The sequence below is a fragment of the Dermacentor albipictus genome, chromosome 3 (assembly GCF_038994185.2).
Source record: "Dermacentor albipictus isolate Rhodes 1998 colony chromosome 3, USDA_Dalb.pri_finalv2, whole genome shotgun sequence".
In the NCBI taxonomy this organism is placed as follows: domain Eukaryota; kingdom Metazoa; phylum Arthropoda; class Arachnida; order Ixodida; family Ixodidae; genus Dermacentor; species Dermacentor albipictus.
This window is the reverse complement of record NC_091823.1, coordinates 97,837,107-97,858,746: the sequence shown is the minus strand read 5'-3', so window position 1 is coordinate 97,858,746 and position 21,640 is coordinate 97,837,107. Positions and strand designations below refer to the sequence as shown.

Sequence of the window (21,640 nt, the reverse complement as noted above, 5' to 3'; positions counted from 1 at the left end):
AGATTCAGCTAAGGAAGAAGCAATATCCTCGGAGGCAGCCCTATTATGACGCAACGTTCTACATGATTTCATTTCAGAACAATTTTTATCATTTTCAATTTACATTTACAATTTTGTTTCAGTACATTGCGCCAAGGGTCGCATTTTAAAATACCCTTCGAATTTTTTTTACTTGTTAGAAAAAAGGCTCGAAGCTCATTGCAATTTGTTTTGCCACCAAGGAAAAGTCAAAGTTCCACATGAAGAACATGGCAGATCCAGCACTAAGAGCAACTTCTGTTGTAATAATTTATTACACCCACCATTGAAAGCAGAAAATTGATGAACCTTAAAGAAGTGGCCCAGAAAGACGCCTGTTTCACAACATTCGGCAACTCGGCTGCTAAGTGATGACAAAGTTATCCTTTAGCCTTTAATTAGGGTGTTTCTTTTTATCACAGCACAACATCTCGCACTTCCTTGTTCGGAAGTCTTCTTAATAGCCTCGAGCTCATCTCTCATTAATCAACTTAGCGGCTTTTCCTGAACCGGCGAAAACGCGGAAGCAGATAAAAATACCCAAAGTTAATGGAGTCTCCTCTTAGCACCAAGCAATGCGACGGTTCGCTTGTGCTTACGGGTCTGTACGTGACAGCCTTATTGAATTACCCGTATGATCAATGAACCAAAGCGGCGCCGTCCGTGATACATACCCTACACTTGCTGCGAGGGCCTTTGCATGCCCTTCAGTCGACTCCGTTAACAAAGTGACGCCCGGGTCCGCCTTGACATGGCGTCGCAACAAGTGTTTCTCTTGTTTGACTTCGCTTGTTACTTGGTGCGAGCGGATTAACAACTCCTGCCAGCATTTGAGTCGCAGCGCTGCTAAACACCGAAAAAGATGGCAGGTGCAGCTGCCTGTAATTGGGGCACCGATAAAGTTAATTACTTCGTGTCGAAGGCATCCGCAAGATAGGCTTATAGTCATGATTGACTGATCTTAGATGCTGTCTAAAGAGTGGTATAATGACTATATTTCGGAAGATGCAATTACTCGTTGTAAAGATACGCAAGCGGGATAGCAATTGAGCCTATAAGGTAAAAACACATTTAAATATGGGTTTCATAAAACCCGTAAGGAGCAAGAGATGCGACACTACTAATAATTATGTTGCAATGAATAGAAAAGCTGTGCATTACCGCATTGGGATCAGATGTGAGACTGTGTCATGTCTAATCGAACAAGACTGCTCTCAAAAACCAATGGCATTTGCGGTAGGAATACTATCACATAACAATAATTTTAGCGATCCAGTTTGTTCGAGTAAACAACAATGCTTTGAACAAGTGGGCCCATCTAATTTTATTGTTTATGATAGTGAGCAGCTTGTTTCAGACACAATCTGTTGACGAGTTGCTGCACATGTACAACAAGGAATGTCTGTACTGCCATAAGGACTTGAAGGTCGCCCACTTTAAGTCGATTAATTGACATATCAATCTTGAACAGTAACTTCTAAACATAGAACGACGGTGCTCAGTATGACGAAGGATTAAACACCGGTGCACAATACCGTTCTCAGAATTTACGTTGTAACTACAGAGCGAGTTTCAAACGACAGGTAACAATAAAAACGAAAAATCAGGACTTGATCATCTTAAGGACGGATGTGCAGGCGTGTGCGCTAAAGCTTTACGCTAGGCATGGACAGATACGGTACCTTTCGATTCAAGCTAAATAAGACAGACTAACTAATCGTTGTTATTTTCGAAAATGTTCGGGATATTGAATTATATAAAACTAGCAAAATATTTCACAACAAGCGATTGCTAAGATCTTGATACTGCACGTCTAGTAAGCAAGGTATGTATCACGATTTATGAGGCGTGAAGGAAAAAAAAGTTTTCAAAGAAATGCAGAAATAAAATAAATAATACAAGGTATTTTCTTTCGATTTCACTGTCGAATCCTACATAACAACTTGACAGTATTTCGTCTAACAGAGTATTTTCAATACCATGCTCTTAGTCTGTTACTTATTTTTGGGGGGTCACTACTCGTGTAGAATTCATGCCTTCTTATATTACGAAACGAGATGCTTCATTTGCAAAACGACCTTTCTTCATGTGTTTACGGCACAAAATTACATCAACAGTAGGTATTTTTCTTTTGCTGCAACTTGCCATTTTTCTTCGCTAACCTTTTATTGATGGTATTTCTAATGCTCTATTCCATATTGTAACCATTCGTTGAAAAGCTTGTTTGCAACAACGCTATAAAGCCTTTAGAGGCTATTTGCGCAGTGTTGAATCGCAATTATTAATTTTGTGCATAAAACTGATTCCGTGTCTCTGAAAGTAAGCGTTCCTCTTTTATTTTAACTGTGACAGCAATTAAAAACTCGAACATGGCTTTGTCTTGACCTTCTGTTTCTTCCGTTCATTCTGTGACGCTGGCGACGACGTGATCGACGGCACAGACTGGTTGTTTCTTGGTGTCTTTAGGTCACCACGTCATTCCCAGAGTCGGTCTCACCACATTGCGGGAACAAAGAATAAAAGTTTTCCACGGCTGGCATTTAAGCGCCTATGGCAGTGAAGCATGCATGTGGGAGCCGAACGTGGTAGCCACTGAAGGCTGCGCTACAGCACTTGGCAATTAGGGGAAAGCTATGGGCTGCATACAGACTCTGAGAACAGTGGCATGTGCGGAAGTTGCAGATAAAAAAAAAAGAATGACAGCGCAAGAGACACGACATTATACGGAGACAGACGAAGCGTTTTGTCGGCCTCCTCCTTATGACCTGTGTCTTGCGCTGTATTATGCAACATGTGCCAATCGGCCCGAGTTCGCACTATATCTGCACATGTATTTCTGAAGCAGCAAAATGCAATGCAATACTGGACATGAATTAGGCTATGTGCATCACATAAACATTGTTCTCGTCCAAACGGCAGTGTGCTTGCGTGCGATTCTTTGTTCTCGTGGTCATGAAAGCAGCGTCAAAGGGCAAAAGGGGGCGTACATGGATAATTTCTTTATAGTGATTATCCAGCCGAAGTTAGAACGCAGGCGAGAGGTTGCGCTGACAAGGAACGCGCGGGTAACACAGGCTTGCGAGAGCGAGGGTGACGAGGCGCAGCAGCGATGAGCTCTCCATTCACCCAACACCTGGCGCCTCAGCAGATCTATCCCTTCGCCGGCCGTGATCTGTTGAGGTACGCACATGACATGGCATTGCAGCCAATCGGAATTTAGGTGCTATTTCGCTGCTACACAAGCCGTATTTTTCACTCAATGGACCATTTGATGATTTCGCATCAATTAGATAATGATCTTTGCTGTTAATTAATGTTGATGACGCAGTAAATGAACTTAGAGCCGAACCCATCGCTGAAGTCGGCTGGCTTTCTTTTTCTTAGTTCGCACAGGCTTGGCATCTCAGTTTCAGAAATAAATACTCATGTTTTAAATGGCTATCTGATAAGCGATTTGGTATTCGAGTCACAATTCGCATTCGAATGGTGTTAGAAAAATTTGGCCTTCACCCGTTTCTTTCTTACACCAACACATTTGGCGTATTACTCGTGAAACAAAGGGCATCATGTTGGCTTACATAATGACTATCCATGAGAAAATTCGTCGAAAGGCGTCTGTATACTTCCTTGGTGTCGTCACATTTTTCCCATTAAAGTTAGGCTTGAAATATTTCAGTATTGTTGCACTTCCCATCTGCACTACCGTACATTGGGGTGGGAAACAATTAAAAAATGAATATTAACAGGTTACCGGATCCTGAAAAGAAGGCCCGTTATTTGCGTTAACAAACTATTGCACCGTCTACTTATTTCACAGGTGCACGATGGCAAGCATCACCTTCTACCAAGAGCGAGGCAGCCGGAAACTTGAGGATACATGCCCGATGGAGGCGACTGTGCAGACCGTTGTGTAAGAGATCGTGTGCTTAAGCACGTGACCATCGCCTTCACCTGTTCCTGTGAAATGGTCAGTGCAGCTCCCTCGGCAGTCACTAGTGAGCGCAGGTGACGGAAGGAGCAGACGCTTATTTTCTACTCCTTTTATTCTTTGGAAGTTTTCAACTGTGTTGCAGTTACTATTTCTGCAAACTTCCTTCCCGTTGCTTCTGCTGCCAATTCTTGTGCAACTTTTTTACACCTGTAATGCTTTGTTTTGTGCCATAGAAAGTGAGATGGCTGATTTTCAGCGTGAGATGCGTAAAGAAATCAGGGAGCTGAAGGCCATCCTAGAGCACGCGAACGATGACGTTGATGACTTTGGACAAGAGTGTGCTCATTTGAAGAAAGAGAACGCCGCGCTGAAAGCAGCAGACGAAGAGATTAGTCTTGAACTTGCACAGCTCAAGAACTTGGCAAACGAGAACTCAATGCGGATCACAGCGCAGGATCCGTATTCGAGGAAAAAAAACATTGAGATTGAAGGAATTCCTCAGTGCCAAAACTAAAACCTTATCGACATTCTTGGCAAGCTTCGGGGTGCACTTGGGGAGCCTATAACATAAACAAGATGTTGAAATCTGCCATTGGGTTCCTATGAGGAACAGTTCTGTTCAGCAGAAAAATGATAATGGCAAAGCTGCCGAAGAGGGGCTCCAACAGTAGTCTGGTAGTAACTCGAACATTGTGGTAGAATTCAAGAACAGTGCAAAACGCGACGCTGTTTTTGAAAAAAGGGCTAAAAATAAGGTTCGGAGCAGATAAACTGGGATTTTCTGAGAAACAGCAAGTTTTTATTAATGAACATTTGTGCCCAAAAATGAAAAAAGTTGCTAGGCGTGACAATCGGAAAGAGAGAGAAACTGGTGTTTCGCACAGGATGAAGAACCGTAAAGAGTACGCGCGGAAAGCGGAAACGTCGAGGATGATTCAAATCGATTGTGAATTGGATGGGGAAAAAATAGGCTATGCAGCAGCCTCCCACTAGGGACAATACGGCTCGCTCGTTTGAACTTGTCTGGTAATTTTTTATGTCTGCGCCTCGGGATATAAGCTGTCCTATTCGCAAGAGTCATCTCAGCGTTATGGACTACAATGCCCAAAGTGTGCGAAAGAAGAAGGTTTGTTTGATTATGGTTCTTGCTGAATTACATTTCAAGTTTCAAGTCATTATAATCACTGAAAGACTGCACTCATGTATAGCTGACGTTTTGAATCCTCCAGGAAACGAGAGTTTCTTTTTTTTTTTCTTGAGTAATACCGAACGCCGTGGTGGCGGCGTACTACAGTTAATATCAAAGCAATTGACATGTGCTGTGCAACCTGACTTTTCGGAAATTAACACCGATTATGAGGTTTTAATGACCCTAAGCAAAAATAAATTATTTTCTGTCATTTACCGCACAGCCAACGGGAACCCAAACCGGTTTTACCTGTTTAGAGAGGGTGTTAAATTTTACTGTTTCAAGTAAGTTGCGTGCCATAATATGTGGCGACTGCAATAATAATCTAATAAATAACACAGCAGCCTCGCGCAAACTTCAAATCTTGCTTGATTAATTTTCTTGAAGAAACGTAATACCTGAGCCTTACACGAATCTCCTATCACTTAGAAATCCTTTTAGGTTAATTTGTGACAAATAACGTGAGCGACTGTGTTAATTCGGGCAGGGATAATTACAGTTTGGTGTGATCACTTTTCTATTTAGATTATATTGAAAAATAATGTAATTACTAAACGAAACATACACGGGCTTGAGTTCTATACTCTGAAAAATATTATTTCTAGGACCCTTGAAGCATTTCGAAGCGAAATACACACTAAACTAGAGCTCATTGTTTGAGTGCACTACTGCTCAACTAGCGCATGAAACTTTTTTGTTACTTTTTAGGTCATGTTATGACACCACTTCTAGGTTAAAGACCGTGAAAGATTAAAAAAAAGTTACGCATGCCTTGGATGACCGATAAATGCTTCAAAATTATTGCAAGTAAGGAATGCTTATACACAAAGTATATCAAAACAAGGAAGTAGGATGATCTCTCTGCTTTCAAAAAGTACAAAAATTTTTTCAGAGAGCTATTTGCGTCAACTAAAAAAACATATTTTGAGAAATTATTCAATCGCTCAACTATTCAGATTGATGTGTTATGGCGCGAACTTAACAAATTACTATACTCTGGAACACGGAACAGCCAAATACATTAACAAAAAGTGAATGATAAAACACTAGAAGGCAGGACTTTGCAGACGGGTTTAAGAAATACTTCACCACTCTTGCCTCCGGAGTCGCTATATTTGAGAGTACTGAAATTTTAAAAAAATTTGGTGCACCTAACTCTCGAGCTGCATTTTTTGAACCGATACCTTGTGATGAAATTTACTCCACGTTAATGTCATTAAAAAACAGTAAAGCTCGGGACATCTATGATCTTGTAATTAAACCAATAAAATTCATTCTAGATTTAATGACGCCTGCTTTCCGCGACATTTTCAATACTTCTTTAGCGACTGGTACCTTGCCAGAGGCCTTATAATGTGCTAGAGGGGAATTATACATAAACCAGGCGATAGAAATAATTTTTCAAATTACTGACCCATATCTGCGTTACCTGTTCTTTCCAAGGGATTGGAGACGATTATATGCAAGAGAATTACTCATTTCTGCGGTAAGCACGTGATATTACAACAGCAGTTTGAGTTCCATCGAAGCATATCTACTGAGTTAGCCTTGTTAACACAAAAAGAATGAATATTTAGAGCGTTTGAAGACAATAAACTGACCCTAGGTATCCTAACTGATTCCTCTAAAGCATTCAAAGGATTCACCATATCATTTTATCTACAGAATTAGAATACTATGTGTTTCACCGAGTTTCTAATGAGCTTCATAAGTCGTATTTACGACATCGTAAACAATGCGTTTTAATTAATGAATCTCATTGTTCTGTCTTAAATATTACCTCAGGTGTACCACAGGGCAGTGTACTGGGACCAGTTCTGTTTAATATTTAAATAAATGATATAATAAACGGTATCAAACTTGCTTTTACATCATTTACGCAGAGCGACACAAGCCTTTATGTTCAGTCGACTAGTATTGATGAGCTCATACACTCCCCAAATGTTACACCAGCAGAATTGTTTCAATAGACACAAAAAATAGCTTAGAAATTAACGTTGCCAGAACAAAGGCCCCAATATTTATGGCTATACGTAAGGTTATTAGTCAAGATACCACCATAAAACTCGGTTCCGAACAAACAGAAGTTGTAAAAGAGGCAAAGAGGTTGGCAGTGACTTCTAGTCAGCACCTAAGCTGGAATACACATGTTGAACGCGTGGCAGGAAATTTGACAAGAGCTTGTGGCATGCTATGTGGATTTACAGATGCTTGAGACTAAAATTAAATTGACGCTTATTAACGTAATCTTAGCACCTTATATTAATTACTGCAGCCTTGACTGCATGGACACATCTCAGACTAACATTGACAAATGGCACACATTGCAGAAAGAAACCATTCGTCATTAGCCAATGCCCCACATGACGCTCGTACAAGAGAATTTTTAGCCTCGTTTAATGTACCCCTTGTACAGTATTCTCACGAATTTTATCTTTTTATGAAGTAGAAACATGGTTTACGAAGTACCAACACCGATTTCCTTAACTTATGCACCTTGAGAAGGCCATTAAAAGCCACGTACTCAACCCGAAACAGAAATTACGTGTTAATACCTTTTCCCGTACTAACCACGGCCTTTACATGCTGCGCCATCATATTCCTGATTACCTACATTTTCTACAAACAATATTACCAAACAAAACTGGAAGAAGTATCTTACCCAAGAAAACATGGTTTTGAAATTGTTCGTCATCCGACGCGAACTGTTTCGTTTGATGAATGAGCTATAGCTTTTTTTATTTTTTTTGTGTTTTGTAGTACATGCTCCGCCTCCAGTGTTCTTGCAATTACTTTGTGTTTTGATAACTACAAACTTTAAGCTGCAGCGTTTACATTTTGTAATTATCTGCTGTGCTGTCGTTCTTGTGGGGAGTTTTGTCATCATAACTTCGTGTTCGCTTGTTTTAGCGATACGTATGTACTTTATATATATATATATATATATATATATATATATATATATATATATATATATATATATATATATATATATATATATATGTATATATATATATATATATATATATATATATATATATATATATATACATATATATATATATATATATATGCATTTTTTCACTTGTCTCTAACACTTCTCACATGACTGTCCGTTGCCCATGCCAAGCAGGGAAAGGAACCTCGTCAAGCTACTGTGGTATTAGCTTTCTCTACCTCCCGTAGTATTTTTTTTCTTTTCGTGTTGTCAGCAAAAAAAAAAAGCTCAACAGAGATGAAATTCAACATGAACCCTACAACTGACTACAACAACACAGGGTTGTAGCAGTAGGACATTTCCAAGCATATGGCCCCTCATATGCACTCCTCTTTTCAAATAGAACTTTTCAGCAGTTTAAACAAAATCATCGGATAGGCTGCATCGGGAACGCAGCCGCAGTGGAGTACGACGTAAAACGTCTAATGCGGGCTTCGGAGCGCATATGGACACTACGGCACAGAAATGATGCAGTAAATGCACAAGTGACATTTATGCGCACTTTGAAAGGATAAGTTAAGCTTACATGCTTTAAGTATTGTGCAGCAAATGATGTTCCTACGGTGTAATCTTGCTATCACGCTTGCTCCTCATTCGCAGCACGCTCGCCGTGGCCAAAGGTAATGGGTGCACTGTCATAACTCTGTTTGATTGCCCGAGCTCAATTTCTAGACCTTGCGTGTGGAACCTCGCGTGCTATAGCCGAACAACCATGAAAAGTTTGCTAGCGAATTGCGGATTTGCAAAACCTTCAACTACTGACGAGCACAGCTTTGAGTTTGATGGAATATGCCCGTTATGGTTGAGTTAGCTCTCTCAAACGTGGCCACACCCGCTCGAATGAACAAACGTTCTGCCGAGCTATCCCTCTCTGACCGCCGTGCGACAGGCTATATTTAGCTCCTACTGCGTCATGCGTAGCGCGGCAATGGTGCCATCTCTGTAGGTGGCGCCTGCATGATCGAGTGTTTTTTGCTTTACAAAAGCAAGAACAACAACTTAAGGCATGCGGGTAGTACAATGACAAAGATATAAGCGATACTCTTAAGACTAGGGGCGCTATAACGTAAAACTATTCCAAACTTTTCTGTTTCAATTCTTCAATCAGCCGTCCGCGATTGGTGAAAAACGTTTTTGGACCACCCCCACTCTACTTCCTGTGACGCGGCGTCACGAAAACCGCGATAGCTCCCCGTCTGATGTGGCGTGTACACACTGATTATGCATGACTTCACCGAAAAAAGAAAAATAGTTATTTCTGATTCGACACCTTTTCGCCATTATCCCCCGGCTATTGGTCAAAAGTTTTCGGGCTGTACCCACTTCACCTGCCTGTCACGCAACGTCACAAAACCGCAAAAACTCACCACGTAAAAGTGACGTTTACGCATTAAAGATACATTACTATGCCGAACAAAACTGAATTTTGTTCTGAATAGCCGCAGGCTGCCCCATTCCGAAAGGAATAAAAGATGGCTGCCGCCGATCGCTCACGCGCTGGCTACTCGCACCTGCCGGAGAGCATGGGTTGACTTGCGTATAATAAAACTTCTTGCGTAGCCATGTAATTTTTTCGAGCACTTTCGGCACGTTTACGACCTCACTGTGCCAACTTTTCTTGGCTGAGGATCCGTTTTAGCATCATTCTAAGGCTTCCGTTGCATGCCACTGCGATTTTCGACCAGCCACCACAAGCTAAGTAAGGGAAAGCGGACCAACCGCAGACGCCGGCTGCGCCTTGTTCATCTGCTTATCGACCTTCAGTGCAGTGGCTCGGCCCTATCAAATCCCTCTCCACTTGAGAGTGCTCCTCGCCTCTTGTCAGCCAATTAGATAAGACAAGCTGCTCAGTGTAGGCAATGTTATTCGTTTTTTTTTTCAAGCAAGCAAAAGTTACTTCCTGTGAAGGAGGAGAGCGTTTGATTGTTCTGTTGAGACGACCCTGCGGGTGACCGCCCGGTGCTTGCGTCGGCGGTTACGCAAAGTTGAGGTCAGGAGATTAGAATAAAAACATATTGGTATAGTTTTACGTTATAGGGCCCAAGTTCTTTTTACATGGAACTTGAGCAAGTGCTTCAAAAACGGTACAGAAATTACAAAACGGACTCTTAATGTATGCACTCGAAGACCACAAGAATGGCGCATTCGTCCTCAACCTACTATGTCATTTTTTATCAGTAATTAGCTTGCTTGATAACTAGATTACTGAACAAGCGTCATAGCTACCTCCCTCGTGCACCTTATAACTTTCAAAATATCATTCTTGATAACGTAGTTTAAATGTGTTCATGACTATGTTCCCGTTCCGGATATTCAACTAAGATGCGTTCGGTTAACTTGTAGGTATGCTCTATCTAAAGTTCTCCATATATCCACCATCGTTTCTACGTCTAACTTGTGTATGCACAAGTTTTAAAATGATTAATATTTTCCACATTTTGCGTACTCAGTATATAGAACTATTCAACCTAATTGTAAAATTGTTGCACAGAAATGATGTTGTCTGGACAACTATCACTGTTATGGCTCAATCATACTTGAAATTATATTACTTTTTCGCATCAATATCCCGTTATTCCCAATGTTCTGTCACCTGCCAGTGGCTCATTGGCCCCCCTCACGCAGACTGGCACAGCTTAAATGCCAAGGAGGCCACTAAGATATGCACCTACATAAAAAAATATAGGTTATACATAAATTAAGACTGAAAGTTTTAACTTGTAGGACTAAGAAAGAACAAATAAGATATCGCCAGTCCTTATACACTGTTCAACAGAGGCAGCTGGCCGGCAATAAAGTAATAGAATTGGTTCCTGTAAGCAAAAGTTATTAGATGGCAATGGATCATTCGACAGAGCGAATGCTTTTCAATAATTACATGGCATAGGTCGGGTTTGTTTGCTCCAAGACAATGATGATGAGAAGGTGAGTGGAAGAGAGTTTGGATTTGAATTGAAGATGACGAAAGCTGGGGATCATTATTGTGACACTGATCAGTCTGGAAAAATGCACTCGAGTCAAGGGTGTTCCTAAAAACAAGTATTGCTTTATGCTTAGCGAGACGATCATTTAGGAGCCTTCCTTGAGTTTAGCAGAGACAACTTCTGTCACCAATGTGTACTACTTTTGTGATTCTGTCAGATTAACATGGATACTTACATAATTTATGTGAACATTCGCCGTGTAGCATAGCGCGGTGATAAAACACAGCATTCATATGTCACCTGCAAGGTATACAGGAAGTTTTGTTAACGTTTTCTTACATGCCGGGTTCGGCACAATTTTTTCTCTATTTCACTCCAACAGCACTGTACTCCTCAGGTAATGTAAAGGGTGAAAACATTTCAGACGTCTCAGCGAAGTTTAAAAAAAGGGCAGCACACCTTAGTGACTCCTTTGGCTCTGCACTCATTTGCCCCAACAGTGACCAACCCAATCTCATTTACAGCTGCCTGGTTCTTCCTCAAATAATTGTGTTCACCCGCTATTGAGAACTGGACCTCAAACAAAGCGGTAATAACGCGCTTTCTAGGGGCTAGTGCTACGATCGTATAAGAACTAATAAATTTAAAGTTTGAATTTTAAAAGCAAATAAATATTAATTATCAGGGTTAGACCAGTAATGCAATTATGTGATAGATAAATAAGTTCTGGTTTGTTATTTGCGATAGTAAACTTAATTTTTGGCTGACGCAGTAATGCATGTTTTGTAATTAAACGCTTGGCGAGACCTTACCGCTTACAGACTCCCTGTGTTAATGTGAGCTATATCTATTCAGTGAAAAGGCACACCTTTATCGAACCACTCGGACGCACTTGTTCGACAAAAATTAATGCTTCTTTTGAGGTTCTTGTTGAGGTTGTTCATCATTTGACTCTTTACAAATAGTTGATTCCTATAATCTTGGCGCGTCACGTTTATTTTCGTTTGTTTGGTGTGAAACATTATAGTTTCTATTTTTTTATTACTCAGTAGGACAACGTACAAGTAGCTACTGCGTAGCGTGACTGCAGCATATCATTCGAAATGACATTGAAACTGAACTATTAAACAACTATTAAACCAAGTCTTTTTTTTTTTCTCTTTTTGTATAAATCAATATTTAGGCCGTAGATAAAGATGCAGTCTCTGTGATAAATGCTGCGTGCTTTTTGGGCTCGATGTCTTGCTTTAAAGTTGCTGCTTTGGAATGAATCAACTCTGAGGTCAAAACCTTTACTGCAACTGATGCCTCAAGCAAAATAACGCTGTGCTGCCTAGGAGATTTAAATGATTTCATGCCTTCTGTGCATTAGCAGTGTTTGCATATGCGACACTTTGGCGGCTTTGAATGTTGTGATGCATTTTGTAAAGAATGTGCTCTTGTCCCTGCGTCATCGCTTTTGTCAAGAACCTTGTCGATGCTTTCGACGCTGTCTTTCACCAACCATCTCATTGCCGGCGCATCCTCTATTGTGGGTATGCGCCATGCTTGAAGAATGTGCTCATAATTGTCGTGTACGCCTTCTTTGTGCCACCTACCTGGTTTTCACGAGCATGACAATGAAGAATTGCACGCAGTTATGTCACCCTCATGTCACGGACAATTCCTATGCGATGCCCAGATAACGAAATCGTCGTTCACTATAGTGATACTCGTTCTGGCCTTCTAGATGCCGTGCCGCATTTTCTCCCAGAGCCTGTGTGGAGCATCGTCAATGTCCTAAAAATGTTGTCGTCAGCCTAACAGAGTAGACGGGCGGACCGAAAAGAGAAACGTAATTTCGAGCTCCTACCTGCTGTCGCCGGAAAATATGTACATATTATTAGTGAACGCCGAGAATGTTTAGTAGGCGTGCATAAGATGCAAGCAAAGAAAAGGGAGAGAAAATGAGAGGGAAAGACCGAACTGCGGAGAACATCAACATCAAACTGCTTAACGAAAGCCGAAAATCTAGAAGTGACGGGGCGCGCATTACCGCGTGCGTCCATTAGCATGTTGCAGTCAAAGCAATAGGGACTTTGGCTTATCGCAAGTTGCCAAGCCAAACTAAGAATGTCGCACTTAGGCTTTATCAGCGCTCACATTGAATGAGGAAGGGTTTGCTGGCAGCCTGGTTCCTCATAACATTGCTTGCCTTGGTTCCAATTACTTCCGTCTCGCTCATTTCTCTACCGCTTCCCGGCTTAGGGTAATACATACGTCTAGAAGTTGCTTCTTTCTCAATCCCACTCCGTCTGAATCAACCCCCGCCTTTCACTGGCATATAACTTTGCCTAATCTTGGACAGCCAGTGATGCAGAGACGTTGGTCATTTCGCAACAAAATGCTAATGAGCGCTCGCTCACTTTGCATCTGAGTACAGTACGTGCAGAGGCATTGAGCTCGCACGGACGACCTTATCGCACGCGTTCAGGAAGCGAAAAGGAGCGCGTGGCCACAGGATGAGCTCCGTCACCGTTGACGGTCGACGATTATTGTTTGGCCACGTCTAAGCGGACGATAACGATTTACTCCCAGACGGGTTGAACTGAGTTTCTGAGTTGTATTTTGAGAATCTTATAGACATTCTAAACAGAACTTTGCAGCTCGGTGCTAAGCAGCTTTGCTGCAGGGCAGGCTGCTGGTATGGAGCCAGGTGGGAATGTAGCATGTCGTTAACAACTCAAGGACGTAGCTGTAACAAATATTGATGCTTGGTTGCATTTTAGCGGAATACAGAGAAATTTTTTCTTAGAGTTTGAGCGCCTATTCGTAGGTGTACTGTTAGATTCAAGAAGAAAACCATGCAACTTTCACGATATTCCTTTAGTATGCGCGGAGGTTAGAGCGTCTAGCAATCTCGACCCTTGTTATTATGCAAAAACATATTACTTGCCTGTGTAAGCCTACGTTCTTATAATGCACCTATTATAAAAGTTATCTCCTGGCGTCTAAAGAACATCAGTTGACTTAAAGTAACCTTCAGAATCAACAACACTAACAGCTCGTAGCATCGTGTGCCTTTTAAAGCTTAGCCACTTTAAGGAACCGCCGGTGACTTCACTGACTTTTGCGACTGTTGCATTGCCCTCCCCCGTCTTAACAAAGGGCAGCCCATGTATAACAAACCTGTTCCTACAACTTTCTGAACTGCCCTTGCAGTTCTGTCAGCTAATGTGTTTCTTTCTTGTCTTTTTTTGCTGAGTTAGTTATGAGACAACACACGCTACTCAACTAACCTTGCGGCAAAAGGATAAAAATAAATATATATAAGCCTTCCATTGCGTAATTTTAAGTAAAATCAAGCGTTCTGTACCTTCTTTTGGGTGTTTGGTGTGTCTGCCCGTTCGGTTTCTCGCAAAGTGATGTGAACCGACTGTGAATACAGTATAATGCAACAAGTCGACCGGAATACAACCGAAGATTGAGTAACCAGAGATGGTGTGATAAAACATGGCCAATCGCGAAAATGTTTTCTTCACAACTGGTTCGAACAGAGAGAAAGTGTAATCCGTCGTCGCGTGGATCATGCGAGTCACGTGATGAAGCTATCCCTGCCTTGCCGTCAAGCCAGGCACGCTCTCATTCCCTATACTGCAAGACGCAGTCAGGAACACAGCTGCGTGCATGCTACTGCGAAGTCATATTACAGAATACTTCTGCTATGGGAGAATAATGAATGCAGCATACTTGCGCATTCTTGGAAATTAAATTAAGTTGGGGGCACCATATGTCTGTTTCTGTCCTATTTAATAAACCTCTTCAGAAACGCTTCTCTTCGCACTCACTGCAACATGCGCGTTGGATCTGCATATTTTTTCTTCTCTGTAACTTTACCTCCGTGCACGGAAAAAAAGATAGAATTACTAAGCGTATAATGCCCCTGTCTGACTCTCTGGTCGTGATCGCGTCTAGAGTAATCAGCCTTAATCTCACTTTTTTTTGCCCGGCACTACAGAACTTTACGGCCTTGTAAGTAATGAAACACACGCACGCGCACACACACACAAACACACACACAAACACAAACATACACACACACACACGCACGCACACACACACACACACACACGTACGCACGCACACTAGCAGTGCTCAAATGTCATGCATCGCAGGCTATGCCACGTGATCCGGCCGCATACACCGCTGGGGAACGCGCGTATGGCTGTACACGGAGCTCTATGAAATGGCCACAGCCTCGCTGATTATTTAGAGAGATGCTGGTGGTGACTTGAGGAGTGGGATATTCTTCACCGTCACCTTTTATTTATTGCTTTTATTTTATTTAATACTTTTAAAGAGAATATGCATATGCACTCCCGCACCACGTCTGCCTTTGGGAAAATGTGTACGACCGACCGTTTATCATCGGTGGTCTTCTCGGTGGAGTTATTTTCTCTTTCACCTACGCCGTAATAATACACATCACTCTTCATCATGCATATTCCATGTCACTCGCCGAACGCAGCCCACAGCTATTTTTCTGGCTTTCCAAGGTCGTCATTTCACACTGAGCGATGTTTCTTATTCCGAAACGGTGCTCTGTGCGCTAACATCAATTCTTTGGAAGTTATAGACGCATGCGAGCCTACGCACAACGCATATCAAGAGCATGTTGCTTGCTCTCCGTCTTCACCAATCCTTACCGTTAGTGCGCAAGGTGCAGAGGAATTGAGCTCACACGGGCCACCTTATCACACGTGTTCAGGAAGTGAAAAGAAGCGCGAGGACGCGGCGTGAGCTCGGTCACCGGTGACGGTCGAAGCGAGCAAATATTTCCTAAAGAATATATTGCATTGTTTATATATTATTATCTTTTGGTTATATTTAAGCTCGGTACTTATAAAAATATTGCTACGGAACAGCCGCCACAGTGTGGCTGCACTGAGGCGGACGAAGACGACGTGTGTGCCGGTTTGATATAGCGTCACCATTTTGGCCTCCGTGAACTTACCTGCAAATAAATTGTAAATAGTATTCGGCTTCAGCTTCACGTAACAATATGTAGAATGGCTGTTTTTAGATACCAGTGTTTACGCGAATGATCACCAAGAAGACAAGGCGTGCTTTCGACGAATAATGCCTCCGTCTAATCTATTCGTTTTTTTTTTACGATACCTTTATAGAAATCTACCCAATCGCTCTCTCTCTCTCTCTCTCTCTCTCTATATATATATATATATATATATATATATATATATATATATATATATATATATATATATATATATATATATATATATATATATATATATATATATATATATATATATATATATATATATATATATATATATATATACATATATATATATATATATATATATATATATTATGAAGTTTTACGTGCCAAAACCGCTTTGATTATGAGGCAAGCGGTACTGGAGGACTCCGGAAATTTCGACCACCTAGGGCTCTTTAACGTGCACCTCAATCTAAGCACACTGGTGATTTCGCATTTCGCCCTCTTTGAAATGCGGCCGCCGTGGCCCGGATTCGATCCCGCGACCTCGTGCTCAGCAGCCCAACACCATAGCCACTGAGCAACCACGGCGGGTTCTATATATATAGTGTGTGTGGGTGTGTACCGCTGGGCTACTAAATGAAGCCGCTTTTATACTGCTTAGGCTAAATTTATATTAATGACATATTAAAAGCTTGCGATTTAGTATAACGTACATAGTTTCAGTCCTCGCCTTCAACTTTTCCGTTTGCCTGCTCTTCTCCTTCCACGTTTCCCTTTAGCCTACGAAAATATGCTTTTCTATTACAGACAAACAAGTGGTATGTCATGCTTTCAGTATAACTTCCTACATCTTACGAACAACCACAAATGATTTCTAATGTGGAAGATTAGCGAGAAACTTGCACTCAGAAGCAACACTTCGCTTTTTTCATTCAGGTGACAAGTCGTATTATTTACCCCACCTTAGTGTATTTTCAGCACAATATTTCTAGACATTTCTTTGTATAATATTGTAGCACTTAGTAGAATTAATATGCCAGTTATGGTGACGAGTGATGAATTCTCATCGTTTCACTGTCAACAGGAGAAAATCATCAATTTTCGGCAAGCAAGCAACTGTTATTGCCTAAAGGATATTTTGCGTTGTTTCTGCATCATTACCTTTTTATTATCTTTAAGCGTAGTACAGATAAAAATATATGGAGTGGCTGTTTTTGTTTCTCAGTTTATTCGCCAATCACCATCAAGAAGTCAAGGTGTGCTTTTAACGGATGACTCCATTAAACCACTCGTTTTTCGTTACGATCGTTCTGTACCAATGTACCCAATCTCTCTCTCTTTCTCTCTCTCTCTCTCTCTCTCTCTCTCTCTCTCTCTCTATATATATATATATATATATATATATATATATATATATATATATATATATATATATATATATATATATATATATATATATATATATATATATATATATTGTGTGTGAGTATATTCTTGATCTACTAAATGACACCGCTTAAGCTACATTTCTATCAGTGACATATAAAGCTCACCTTTTAGTATTAAACGAGAAGAAAGGGGGTTAAGCAAGGGGCCCGATTTTCATTAGTCGTATCATAAAAAGCCAAGAAACACTGACGCCAAGGACAACATAGGGGAAATTACTTGATAGAAATGAAATAAAGAAACGATACATCATTGGAAATAAAAGTGGATGAACGAACAACTTGCCGCAGGTGGGGAATTGTTCCGCACCTGCGGCAAGTTGTTTTTGCCGTAATAACCGCAAGACTGATGTTATGTTTATTCACGTGAAAATGTATACAGTTCACTACAAACCCAGTTCACAGAGACGATCACTAGCAATCGCGATAGCGCGCATTTACCAAAGGCTTTAACTGAGGAAATTATTTCAGGATTGCGACATCACAGACCATAGAAGCGGAGGGCGACGAGGTCACTATAGCAGCTTTTAAAAACAACAGACTAGGACAAGTGGCTGTAGCCTGAACTGATGTTTACGGTGCTACAAGCGCTGCTGTGATGCACCGTGATAGTATCTGGTGACAGTGACCGACTGTGATTGCGTATCTGTGCTCCATTTCTTTTTCTTTCTCCACTTTAGTGTCACCTTACCTCGCCCTCGCATTTCTCCCAAGCGTAGGGTAGAAAATCAGACATTCCCCTCTGGTTAACCTGCCTGCCTTTCCCTTTTTTTTCTTTCTCCATATCTCTCTAAGCAGCCCATGACGAATCAATCTAAATAGATTGTACGATTACCGCAACATAAGAAATGGCTGCCAAGTGTTTGCCCGTTGTACCCCGAGCATGGCAGTCACGTGATCACTGCACCTCCGCCTGCCTATGTCACAAGCGAATGCACTGCAACACGCAACGCGCGCTGCCATGTTGCACCACCCAAATGATACAAGGTTGCGCTTGTGCCACAGAAGTTCGGTACGATATTCGCCAACAAAGTAAGTATTTATTTATAATCCCGTCGTACCCACTTAGAGTACGTCTATTATTGATCATTTTTCGCAACGGTCACTTCATCGAAGCCGTAGCAGTAGCACCCCGAGTAGGCTGCTTTTACTCAAGCTTCGTCGCACACAGTGTGTAGATTGACCCCATTCTCCACTCTTTCTCGCATTACTAAAAAAGCAAATCTTTTCTACATCTCGCGGACAACAGTGTTTAGGTGTTTTCTGTTGCTGGTGGGGAAACGAAGATAGAATAGGTGTGGCTCGGGTGACCCATCTCGGGAATTATGGCTAACACCATTCTCCAAATAAATTTCAGCTTTCTCGATAGACTTGCTTTGCGATAACGCTAATTTCCCCAGAGTAAGCGCTCACAATTGAAGAGTGGAATTGTCTGCCAGCGTCTGTTGTTGATTGTGCAAATGTAGATTCCTTTGTGAAATTTTTGTCATTGTCCTTGATGTAACCCTCTCCTGCTAGGGCAGCATTGCTGCCTGCAGTATTTTGAAATAAATAAATTGTGCTGCCCTGAGAGTTCTTTTCAATTAAATATGCCTTGCTTGCTCACAAGCTACACTTGGCAAAATGAAATATGTACTACAATCTAGTTATTTAAAAACTTAATTCGCGTAACTATCTTAATTGTTCCATTTGGTATTATGATTTCTTGCAGAAGTTATGACCAGCTCATCAAATAATTAATATCAAGGGTTAGAATGGCACTATGCGGCACAGGCACTGTGATTTAGAAGCAGGGCGCCTGTCAGGTGAGGTCTTGAAAAGCACTTTTCTATGTGTTGAAAGCGATTTAAATCACACATCCGGGACCTCCACGAGGTGCGACGTAATGCTAACGAATTTCTCTCGCGCCTACCGCTAAATCGGCATTCAAATACTTCAATACTGAGGTGATTTGCACAAAAACCTCTATAGAACTTGAACCGATTCATTATGTTGATAAAGTGAGTACGCCTTATCTCACAGAATTCGTTCGCAATGAAGGAGTTCATAGTGTAAAAAAAATATTACGCAAAGTACACAGAAAACGAAATTGTAGTCCTCATCAGTGACTGAATCCATGTTGGTTATTCTACAATCACCCTTGAAAACTTGCGTTCCTCTGTTCTTCCCATTGTGCTTAGTTCACGGTAAAGTAGGGTAAAATTAGCAACAATCTGAACCACTGTAATCACGATGAATTTCGTGGACCTTGTTATAACGCAGTTGAAATCCCAGTGTTTGCCGGTATGGTTCATATTCTGACGACAAATGTCACTACCTGCGAACACCTGTGGCGAAAACGTGTAATTAGTATGGGAGGTACAGTTGCACACATGTTAAGCCTCGAAGTAATACTCGCCCCTTCGGTGTCGAAATTGTCACTGGAGGATTTGTAATGGTGGCCACACCTGCATTCTTCTGACCCGCTGCCGTCAGCTCTAAAAAATTCCTCTCCGCATGTTCGTCCACGGCCAAGGGAATTGTTGTCAGCTATCCACTGCAAATTGCTTTAGAGATTAGGTTATCTGTAAGCGAAGGCAAAGGCATTTTATACTGAATTTTAGATTTTGTAAGACGGTCAAATATAGTGCGAGGGCTGTAAGCGAAACTGAAATTTTCAGTTTTATCAGACATTACATTTGACGTAATCTAGCCACTGCTGTAGTCATGAAGCACTCAATGGGAAGCAGAAGCACTTCTTTGTTTGCTACAGCAACGCCCCCAGATATAAAGCAGTGGGTTTTCCAGGTTTATGAGTGTGAAGTCGGTAAAGACTGCATGCGATGCTTGTTTTGTTCGTTTTTGGAAGGCGGGTTTTCGGAAGACTGTTTAGCTTGTTTCAGGGTATTGTTATAAGCTTTTTACTGCTTTGTGAGATACAATTTCGCCACAGACAGAAAAATGGCCCTGCTGGTGCGTAAAGGAACTGGCGAGAATACTGAACGGTTTTTGGATAAAAAGGGGGGTCGTAAGAATTTGCAAAAGCAGCTTGAGATTCCTTTAGCACACGATGTTGCCCAGGCACCCTACACCGCTAACCCCCCCCCCCCCCCCCCCCCCCCCCAGCAAAGCGTGCTACGGACACTTCTTAGCCCGGTCACCCCATTATTCGCCGTAATTGCAAGCTGCGTCGCGAAGTCATTAAAATTCTGTGCTAACATTTTTGAAAACCCTGTGCTCAGACGATTCCTGCGGTTGGCTATATATGCGTTTTCGCGCAACTATCTCTGCAGTTCGTCGAACTTTTGCTTGCAAGGCACCAATACCAACATGTCTTCGTGAAATATGCGTTCTGGTTAAAACCCCGATAGCCCGATCTCTCTTGCACTGTTGAAAAGCGATGCGAAACGCCTGCTCTTTTATAACGAAGACCAGTGAACACATTCCTGCCGTTCCCTGTATTTTTCTGTAACTTATTCTTTAATCATGAATGAAACATACGAACAGGCCGAAGTGTCAGGTGCCCCTTGCCAACACATACATATCTTGTTATAATGTCGAAAAATTGCCGACTTCTATTAGTAATAAGGAATCCAAATTTATAAACTCAGTTGGCTTTTATTTCTACATTACAATTTGCAGTCTGAAAATCACCTTTTTTGAAAAGAACGCACAATAGATTTTGTTGGCATAGGGCCTTCCCTTCCCTTAGGTATTTTCTTAATATTTAGAACTAAAGGAAATCAAAATCGACTAGTGCCTACACTATCTTGGTGCCCTCCTTCACACTTCTTAAGTTCTTCTTTCTGTCCTTTTCGATCTTTTGTTATTGCTGTGTATTTTATTTCTTTTTGCACAGTTGGACATCTGAGACAACGTATTCCTGAAAAAATGGCGTACACCAGTGGGCTGTTTATGTATAACTTGCAATATTTAGTACGATCTTGGGTCATCAGACATCTCGGATGAGTGGAAACTGGTGCTAGATAAGTAAGTTAGGAGAAGTACACTTGTATACAGAAAGGGGTCCCAAATTACGGTACATTTCACTGCTTTCTATGGCACTCCTACTCGGGTACAGCGATGCGGGGCCCTACCGAAATTAGTAGTAAACAAAGCTTGCCCTTACCGAACATTCAGCTTCTCCTAGG

The 21,640-nt window shown here is 41.5% G+C and overlaps 1 protein-coding gene and 1 long non-coding RNA gene across 2 annotated transcripts in view; one reads left to right on the top strand and one right to left on the bottom strand.

Annotated features, from left to right (window-relative positions):
• The window catches only part of LOC139057872 (uncharacterized), a 328,200-nt gene that overhangs the window by 164,688 nt on the left and 141,872 nt on the right, over positions 1–21,640 (bottom strand). The window lies entirely within an intron of this gene.
• Positions 1–21,640, top strand: part of LOC139057873 (uncharacterized) — a 119,885-nt gene that overhangs the window by 16,445 nt on the left and 81,800 nt on the right. Inside the window, exon 2 of the long non-coding RNA XR_011513061.1 lies at positions 3,836–3,985. This is a non-coding gene — a long non-coding RNA (uncharacterized lncRNA). The remainder of the gene's footprint in view (positions 1–3,835; positions 3,986–21,640) is intronic.